General features: G+C 36.5%; 1 long non-coding RNA gene across 2 annotated transcripts in view; it reads right to left on the reverse strand.

Moving 5' to 3' along the window:
- Window positions 1–10515, reverse strand: part of LOC107181562 — a 13745-nt gene that overhangs the window by 2572 nt on the left and 658 nt on the right. For both annotated transcript variants that reach the window (XR_001512223.1, XR_001512222.1), the window contains exon 2: window positions 6463–6605. This is a non-coding gene — a long non-coding RNA (uncharacterized LOC107181562). The remainder of the gene's footprint in view (window positions 1–6462; window positions 6606–10515) is intronic.

Raw genomic sequence — 10515 nt, forward strand, 5'->3', positions numbered from 1 at the left:
CTCCTGAGGGGTCCCAGACTGCGAGAGGCACAGGCCAGGCTGAGGGACCCCCTCCTTCCCCCCAAGTGCACAAATTTTTGTGCTCCGGGCCTCTAGTATATATATAAAATACATATGCACCTATAATATATCCCTTAATTTTTGTTAACATTTAATATATATTTTAAAAATGAATATATTTTAAGGTGAAATTTATCATGGAGGGCATTATTCTTGGTGGAAAACAATAACAAACAAAAGCTAAGGAATAAAAATATCTGATCAGCTTTGTAGTTTAAAGCCTTATAATTTATATTCTGGGTAAAATGGGGGGATGCACTGAAAGGTTCAATAGAATAGAGACATGACCAGCTCTACACTTCAGATAGATGAGTCTGATGGCCTTGTCGGGGATGGGTTTAAAGGAGACCAGAGGACCAGAGGAAATACATTCTATAGAAGTTTCTATAAGGACAAGAGAAGGCTGAGAAATATTTGAAGAACAATCCACAAGACTCAGTGATTGATTTTAGGATCAGGGTGAAGAATAGAAAGGTGTCAAGATCCCTGGGCAACTGGATGGCTTTTAGGACCACTCACTGAGACAAGGAATAGAGGAAGAGCTGGGGGGGTGATGGTGTGATGAGCTAAATTTTACACATGATGCTCATGGGATATTCAGGAGGGGATACTGAGCACACAGATAGATAGATAAATGTAAAGTTTTCTTTAGAAATTTATCTATAAACATATGGATAAATATTGCCACATATGTCTGCATACACACACACTCATAGTTACATGTAACTATATGTTTATATGTTAAGATGCAGTTTATCTTATACCTATATATAAATAAATTTATCAGTAAGAATCATTTATTTAACCTTATATGAAAATTGAGTCCCTGTTTAAGTATCAAATTCATACATATACAATAGAAATAACTATATATGTATCTGAAGTTTTATCTGTGTGTAAATATTTCATAGCCATAACACACACATATTGATATTCTAAAATTGAACAATTTTACATCATATTGTGAAGTGCTTGAATTAAAAATTCTGCAAAACCCTTAGATTAAATACAAATATAAAGGATGAGAAGTTCATGCAATAATAGGGAAGGAGAGAAGGGAGGACGACTTTACCAATACAGTGACTCAGTTGGGTAATACGAGAATGCTGACAGGATAAAAGCTTTAATCCCATACATCAAAACACGGTGACTCCAGGAGTCTACAACCTTGACCTGGAGTAAAACTAGGAAGAAAGTTTTGGTTGCCAGACTGTGCAAATTATTTTTAAAAAGCAAAGGATTTTCAAAAATAAATGCTTTATTTGACAAACCCATTTTCTGCACCAGATATAGGGTCCAAGTTACTACCAAGAAAAACAGCCTTGCTTTAAAACCTGTTATTTTTTGGGTATTCTACTTGTCAGCAGCATGAAAAAGGAAGATTATGTTGTATCCCCACCTTGTGGCTCTAAAATGTAACATTAGACATTAAAAGCTAAATCTCCCATTGGAAATATATATCTTTTTCATTGACTTAACCTACAATTTGTTAACCAAATCACTCACTTTCTACTGGAACTCTCACCTGGCATGCACTACCACACACACACACCACATACTAACAGACTTAATTATTGTTGATGACCTCACTTCTCTGTGGCTTTTCCAATTTTCATTGGGCCAAGATTCAGACTTTAACCAGATTGCAATTTGGAATATAAAATCCAAAGGCATCCCTTAAATAACTCTCTTCTTCTCCACAAGTTTTTTTTTCAATTCTCCCTCCAAACTCCCCCAGAAATGTACCTCCCTTTGTTGAAAGCTTAATATTTAACCAATCAATTTTTGAGTATTTCTAATTTTCACCTGAAAAACTGAACCTTTGATTTACATAAAATGTCTCGGTGGGTAGCCATGTGCATGACTACAACTCTTGAACATTTACCAGCTTCTGTGCAAATCAGGGAACCCTCAGTCTCAATCCTTCTCCTCCCTGAGCTTCATACCATTGCCAGGGTAATGGTGAAAACAACGTGGGTATCAGGCACCATCTGGCAGACAAATCATGAAGTCTGTAGTCACATGTCTACCCTGCTCGGCGATCGGCGTACTAAATAGAAATGAATGTAGCATGAGTTCTTCGAGAGAGAAACATCAGCGATGTTGACATGCATTTCATTCATGATACCTGAGAATGTGCAGGTCATTTTGGTTAGAATTATTCATGGTACCTTCCGAGATCAGCAAGGGCAGAGCTATCTGTAGCTCATGAAACTGGAATCTTAAAGCAACCGGAGTGACATGCCTTGGATTGTGTGGGAAGTTGGAAGGGTCAGGAACCGGGAAGGCAATAATTAATACAATTTTGTATTTAAAGAAGAAAAGGGAAATCATGGTTCTGTCACACAAACTATGGGTGATAAAGCTCAAAGGGAAACTCTTCCTGGGTGACAGTTAGGAATCTCTATCAGGGAGCGAAGATGCTGAGATTATCATATTTGTCAAAAGGGGCCAAGGATTAAAACTACCATGAAACACTGATCTAAAGAACAGGGAACCCTCTGTCTAATTAAGACTCCCATTTTAAACCTCCACTAGATCAAATAATATGGTATATTAGAACGTGGATTGGTACCTGGTCCAAAGAGACCATAAATATGATCCTTTAATCATATTTCCAAATTTCACAAGAAATCATGTAGTGTTTACGTTTTTCCTCTGTGTTATGACACATACTATTACATTCATTCTCTATGAGCAAAGCTGTTGTAAAAGTTATTTTTAAAAATATATTCCATTTCTTTCCTCCATGAAGGTAATAAATTCTGAGTAAAAACAAATAAAGGACACATGGATGAAGAGAAAAGTGAAGGTCTTTTATGGAGAGTGAATATTAGACATGGATTGAGGGTCATGGCTTGAAACCACAGGAGCTTCACATCTGCTGGGTCCAATTTGTGGCGGCTCCAGCAAAAAGCTTGTTTTCAAGTATTTGACTTCTGTGGTCATCACAGGGCCTGCCACTAGGGGGCAGACAAGTCTGGTTTTGTGATTGAGCCTTCTGCAAGTGGGATTGAGGCTTCAAATTATTTTTGCAGAACTGACAAGGAAGCAAAACAACAGCAAGCCTTGTCGATTTATTAAATTTTAAAATTAAAAAACAACAACAAAGGAAAACTGGGCTCTGAAGTTTTGCTCAATTCAATTAGAAACACTGAGGGCTATACATTTTTACGCGTATGCATATGAGCAGAACACTCCAGTGAAATAGTGCCTCAGGGTGAAGATCCCAGGATGAAATAAGTGAGATACAAGAGCCAGGCAGCAGGGCACTGCACCATGCACAAAAGCCTTCTGTCTGAACCAGTGTGGCTGGAGGTGGATGTCTCAAGGGAGAGTGGCCACATGATGTTGGAGAGACAGGCAAGGTCATGCCAGTGTAGTCCAGTGTGAACAGCATACTCGAGACGTGCAGGTATTCCCCTTTCCTGCTGTATCAGACCCTTCTGATGTCAACAGTCTCCTCTGGGAAAGGACAGGGTGAGATACAGACTGGAGGCACCATCATGGCCCCTGTGGAGTGAGCGCATATGGGATGGCTTAATAAGTGGAACTTAGCCCAGGGCCAATTCTCAGTGTGTCTATGGATCACACTGTGGTAATTAACTGAGCCCTCAAATATATAACTGGAGTGGATACAGACAGGGCCAAAGAACAAGCACAGACTAAGTTATACCTTGCAAATTCTAGGAATAAGAAAGCTGGTGTGACTATGCTAATGCCAGACAAAGCAGACTTCGAGACATAGAGTAATGCCTGAGGTCTGCTGGGACATGTCATGATAATAAAGGAGTCATTTCATCAGGAGGGCACAACAGTCATGAATGTATATGCTTTAATAAGAGAGCTTCAGAATACACAAAGCAAAAATTGACAGAACTAAAAGCAGAATAGAGAACGTATAATAAAAATTCAAGACTCAACACCCCTGTCTCTGAAAATGGAAGAGCCAGACCCCAAAAATCCTATGGACGGATGTTCAAATTTTTCAAAAGAATATAAAATGTTCACCAAAATAGACTATATGTTGGTCCATTAAATAAATTTCAAAACATTACTGAGAATGTTCTCTGACCACGATACAGTTAAATTAAAAAAAAATGACAGTAACATATGTAAAAAAGCACCAAATATTTGGAATTCATTGGCTAAAGAAGAAATTCCAAGGAAAATTGAAACATATTTCAAACTAAATTAATAATAAAAATACAGTATATCAAAAGTTGAAGGATGCAGCTAAAGTACTGATAAGTGAGAAATGCTGATATTCAAAAAGGGTATAAATTTAAAGTCAATGATTTAAATGTACCTTATAAAGCTAGAAATAAAAGAGCATCTTAAACTTCAAGTATTAAAAATGAAATAGTCAAGATAGGAGCAGAAATCATTACATAGAGAAAATTAAGAGCAGAATATGGTTTTTAAAAGATCAATAAAATCAAGGAATAGTACTAATCAAGGAAAAAAGAAAACAAAAATTACAAAAGCAAGAGTGAAAGACCATATCTCTACAGATTTTACATTAATTAAATGTAAATATTTATTTAGAAATAAATAAAAAGATAGAAAAGGAGTAGTCTGAATAACTTTATGCCAATAAATTTAGAAACTCAGAGGAAAAAATAAAACCCCCAAATGATACAAAAGATATAGAAAATGTTATTAAGAAGAATGAATTTGCAAAAAAAAAAAAGATTAAATTTGCATCAAAAACTTTTCCACGAAGAAAAACTTCAAGTCCAGATAATTACACTGAGTTATATGAAACATTTCTATTAAACATATAACATGAAATTATGCCAACCTTACACAAACTCTTTCAGAAAATGGAAGAGGAAGGAGCACTTCCTAACTCATTTTATGAGGCTGCTATCCCCCAGATATCAAAACCTAAAGTAAAAAAAAAAAAAATCTTTACAGGAAAAGAAAAATTACAGTCCAATATCCCTCAAGAACATACAAGTTAAAATCTTCAAAGAATATTAGAAAATTGAATCCAACATACAAAAAAGGAATAGTTAATCTTAGTTTATCTGAAATTCAATTTTAACTGCCATCCTGTATTTTTACTTGATACATCTGGTAAACCCATGAGTGCAGGATGCCTGGAGACATCCTAATGCTAACATTCCTTAGGCTGTTGGAACGTATGGGTTGGATGCTCAGGAGAAAGATCCGGCCTAAAAACCAAGGCAGGGCAGTAACAGTAATTTTTTTTTTATTTTTCTAGATAATTATTTCACAAAATAGGCATCACCATTTAGTTTGAAACTATTCGTGACCTAGGCATTAGTGTTTCTCGGGAAATATCAGTTTGAATATCAATTTAAGTCAAAAGGGACAACTGTGCTCCCTTCATAGCACTGAAGGTCACCCTCCAGCTCTCTTCCTATTACCAACCAATTTCATCAAAACATAGCACACACACATCCTGAAGCAAACACTGACAGCACATTATTTGTGTCAAATGAGCTTCTGAAATTACAGGACCAAATTAGAAAAGCATACTGACTAATCTTAGAAAAGTTTCCTATAATGAACCCTCAAACAACTTTAAAATTTAAGTAGAACATATTTCCTGACTACCCTAGACAATAGAATTTACTAGAAAGTAAGTAAACATTTTCGAGGAGCAGACAGTTTTAAAACCCAAAATAACGGGAGATATTTTGGTTTTTAAAAATGGTACTATCTATTGACAATTATGATTTAATAGTTATCCTATTACTTGATTATGGAATCATTCAAAAAATTAATGATTTTATCCTAATGTTACTGAAGGCAAAAATCAGGGCAATTTTTCAGAGTAGTAGGGTATCATTTGGGGAGAAAATAGTACAAAGGTCATGGCCAATTTTTTCTTGGCTTGCCGGATTTGTTTATGCATTCCTTCTGCCTGCTGCCTTCAGGGCGAGCCCTGTCTGGTTACTTCTGCATTCTCCGAGCCAGCAGAAGTGCTCAGGGTGCCTTTGTGTGAGCCTGGTTTCCACGGCTTTCCATCCCACCTGCCAATACAAACCCTCTGCAAAGTCTCTTCGGATTGTTTCTGGGTGTTATGAGAGAGGGCCTTGCCTGTGCTCTGAAACCACTGCCCTGTTGCTCTGGCTTTGTTCACCACTGCCCGGTTGCTCTGGCTTTGTTCTCTAGCATCTGTGCTCTTCTTGAGTCCTGTTGGCTTACAGGAATGGGAACAGCTCTGTGCCAACCACGGAGAAGCTCCTTTCACCACAGTCCTCAGCCTCCCTCCAGGGGCTGCTGCCTCCGAGCTACCAGAGGGGCACCAGGTTGTCTGAATTCCACTGTTCTCTGTGCTAGTCGAAGTGGGGTGACAGATACTCTCCCTGTTTTGCATAATTATCTTTCTTCATACCAAAGCAATAGTGTTTGTACCCACTGACTTACAGAGACTTTAGTCAAATACTTCGCTTGCTCTCCATCATCTTCATCTCCTGTAGACACTATGGTCAGTGCTAAGAGGCAACAGTGACATCTGCTGGCAAAGGGAAACATTTTCATTTTCCGTATTTTTCAGAGTTTATGAAATTCTTTGTGGTCAAGTCAAGACAATACTAAGCAATAACGGGTCTAATTGCTGATGGGCCAGCATTATTTTATTTTAAAGTGTTGTACTGTGTATTTTCACTGCCAAGTTTGTGATATTTACTATTTGAATCACTATTTGAGATTCAGACCAAAATGGGTGAGCTGGTGAGGGAACTGCCTAGGAAACCCCACATTTCTAGGATTTTTAGAAATTCAAAAATGTTAATTTACCAGTTGTTTTAGTATTGTGTAGAATGAGTTTCAATCTCCAGCTCTATAAAGGCACAAAATAGCCCTGGCCGGGTGGCTCAATTATTTGGAGCATTTCCCATACACCAAAAGGGTTTGGTTTGATCCCCAGGTGGGGCACATATGGGAGGCAACTGATTGATGTTTCTCTCTCACATGGATGTCTCTCAAAAATCAATTCAAAAATCATACGCTTGGGTGAGGTTTAAAAACAAACAAACAACAAACCATATTACACTCAACCATAATAGTAAAGTAGAATTATAATTAAATATGTGAACTCAGACCTACAGAGCCTAGGTCTGAACCGCAACTCTGCCAGTCAACAGCTATAACCCTGGATAAGTAACTGAATTTCTTTGTGTGCATAACTCAATCAATTTTCTTATCTATGAAGTGGGAATGAAGATAATAATAGCTACCTCATGGGATTGTCATGAGTATTAAAAGAGTGAATATGTACCAGTGTTTAGCATGGTTCCTGAAATATGGTAATCACTGTGTGAATTTTAAGTCTTATTATTCTTTTTAAATAATGTTATGAAATGTTTCATATTAATTCTAAATTATTATCTGGAGAAATGTTGGGAGTGAAGTAAATAAAACAAAGAATTTCAGAAATATCATCTATTTCATCATAATCAACATGAAAGCAAAATGAACCTTCCAGGCAATCCTAAAGTTTACAGACCTTGAAAATTTAAAACTAGAAATTTTTTGCTTTTTAAAAATCTTTACAAATTGTTTTATTTTCTCTAGCCATTGAATATACTGGAAAAAAATCAAGAGAAAAAAATAGACAGGTTTTTTTGCATTAAGATAGAGTTCTCTTTCACTGAGAATTCCAAATGAATGGTTTGTTTTTATCTTAAAAATATCTTTAGCCTGGCCATTGTGGCTCAGTTACTGAATGTCGACCCATGAACCAGGAGATCATGATTTGCTTCCCCATCAGGACACATGCCCAGGTTTCAGGCTCGATCCCCAGTAGGGGGCGTGCAGAAGGCAACTGATCAATGATACTCATCATTGATGTTTCTATCTCTCTCTCCCTCTCCTTTTCTCTCTCTGAAATACATAAAAACATATATTTAAAGAAATGCTTTATATTTTAAGTATTAACAGATATTAAATTCCAAATTAAATAACATCTTAAATATAAGCAGACCCTCAAGACCAGCATATTAAAAGGCATCATTTGAATCAGATTAATAAATTAGCAGAATTCCACAACTTCAAGTGTTTCATGGAGTAATTCAGGTCAGTTTCAGAATAACATTAAAAAACAAACTAGTATGTGTTCCAATAATATACTTGAGCAGCAATTACCTGATAAACTGAGGTAAATCCAATTTTTAAAATATTTGGATGAAAGCATGGAAATGGAGTACTTAATGTTCTACTGTATTTTGCTTTAAATATGAAACCATTTGATCCATTTGTAAATACTTTCATGGTAAAATGTAGAAATGTGTGGGGCTTGGTGTTGTTTTTTTAATTAAACTCACATTCAAACAGGAAAATGGAAAGAGCTATCTACATGACAGCAAGCCCTGCATCCAGCACTCAGCAGCCGCTGCTTCATCCAAGATACCTCTCTTGGTATTTTCAGTATATTCAATGGCCAATAAATATAGAACAATTTGAAAAATTCTTTAAAAAGCAAACAAAAATATCTCTGGAGGAGATGCTCCACTGAGCACAGGCTGTCAATTTTCTTGCACATTCAGGCCAGCCAGGAAGATGCTAGAAGAGTGATGGGTCTGATAGACTATTCGATGATGCAAAAGGTGACTCAAAAGAGAAAAGACTAAAAATATAACAAACACTCAAAGTTGCATACATTAGTTATTGCATGTAATATATAGTACATACATGATATATAAACACACATACAGGGTGTGGGCAAAACACAGTTTATTCTGGTATTGTTTTTCCATATGAACATCTGTAAATTTGCTTTACCCACTCCTATATAGAGAGTATTTTACATATATGTGTGTATATAAATGTACATACATATATATCACAACTAAATCACCACAACCTTGAAAACCTAGATAAAAAAAATTAAATTTCTAGCCCTGGCCAGGTGGCTCAGTTGGTTGGAGCATCGTCCCATACACCAAAAGGTTTCAGGTTCGATTCCCAGTCAGGGCATAAACCTAGGTTGTGGGTTTGATCCCCAATTGGGGTGCATACAGGAGGCAACCAATTGATGTTTCTTTCACACAACCATGTTTCTCTCTTTCTCTCTCCCCACTTCCTCTCTCTCTAAAATCAATAAACATATCTTTGGGTGAACATTAAAAAAATAAAATAAATTTCTAGCAAAAATGATTTTTTTTAATTGGCAGAAGAAATAGAAAATGCAAATGGACTAAAAATCATTTTAATTATCGACATTGTAATAACCAAAGCACAAGGCCAAAACATTTGTGCAGATGCACCCCACCAAACTTTCACAAATCAGACTGTCTTCGCTGTCATTTGCAAATAGAAGTCAAAGAAGTCATATTATTGGGTTTTGTTTGTTTGTTTTTACTGTTCCATGCAACTGTCTTTCAATCTCTACTCATAATAACAAACAGTATAAATTTTAACTCATATTGAAGGATTATCCCCATTTTCTCTACAACTGGTCTCTTAAAGTTTAACTGATACATTCAGATCTGAGGGTCTGACAGCAGCCTGGGCTTATGTATTCTTAACTCAGAACTGGTCCATTTGAAGGAGTAAGTCCTCAGCCACACCCTGAGTTAGAGCTGCTGACCAACCCAATCAAAGCCAAGACGTGAGATCATAACTTTCCGTATCTATTAGGTTTTAATCAGGCACATTATTGATCTGCGGGCAAACATGCAAAGAAGGTTCTTAGCAGGAGTGTCTTATGAAATCCTAATTATTTTAATAACCTGCCTTATGTATTATTCCAGCTCAGCCTAATTTTCACAATTGTCCAGCAGCAAGAATCACCGGCCAACCTTGGAACTGCAGGCCAAGTTCTCGCTAATTCAAAAATGGTTATTCAATATACACCATTTTCAAATGGTCTTTGATGTAAAGCACATTGACTAAACTTACTTACAGCTGTGGCCCCCCCCAAAATGTGTGCTAATATTGTCTACATCAGGCAATTTTCTTATTATAGAATTGTCCTTGACCCTAATTCATCTAGATATATAGAATAATGCTATGCTATTACTCCCCATTGAAATGCTTTTGAAGTTATAAAATGAGTTTATTCCTTTATTTCACAACTGTTTATATGGCCAACTATAGACTAGACAGAATTCAAGTTGCCAGGAGAAAACAAGACAGAAAAGGTCCTTGTTCTTATGGAATTTACAGTCCAATGTAAGAAGACAAACAAGTAAAAAAAATAACAAGGTTTCTTATCATAAATAAAAGGAAGTAGAGAAACAGAGTGATGAGAGAGTGATTTAATAGGCCTGAGAGGAAGTTAGATTGAGTGATTTGGGAAGACTTCTTGTGGGAGGTGGCATTTGAACCAAAGTTGAATGTTGAATAATTGGAGTCATGGGAAGGTAAGGCAAACAATCAAGAAGCCTACAGCCTTAAGTTTGAAATGAACTTATTGTGTTCCAGAAACATCAACAAGGCCATAATGCCTGGAAACAGTGAATGAAGAAAAGAATTATA

This window comes from Myotis davidii, unplaced genomic scaffold, assembly GCF_000327345.1.
Source record: "Myotis davidii unplaced genomic scaffold, ASM32734v1 scaffold133, whole genome shotgun sequence".
Lineage (NCBI taxonomy): Eukaryota > Metazoa > Chordata > Mammalia > Chiroptera > Vespertilionidae > Myotis > Myotis davidii.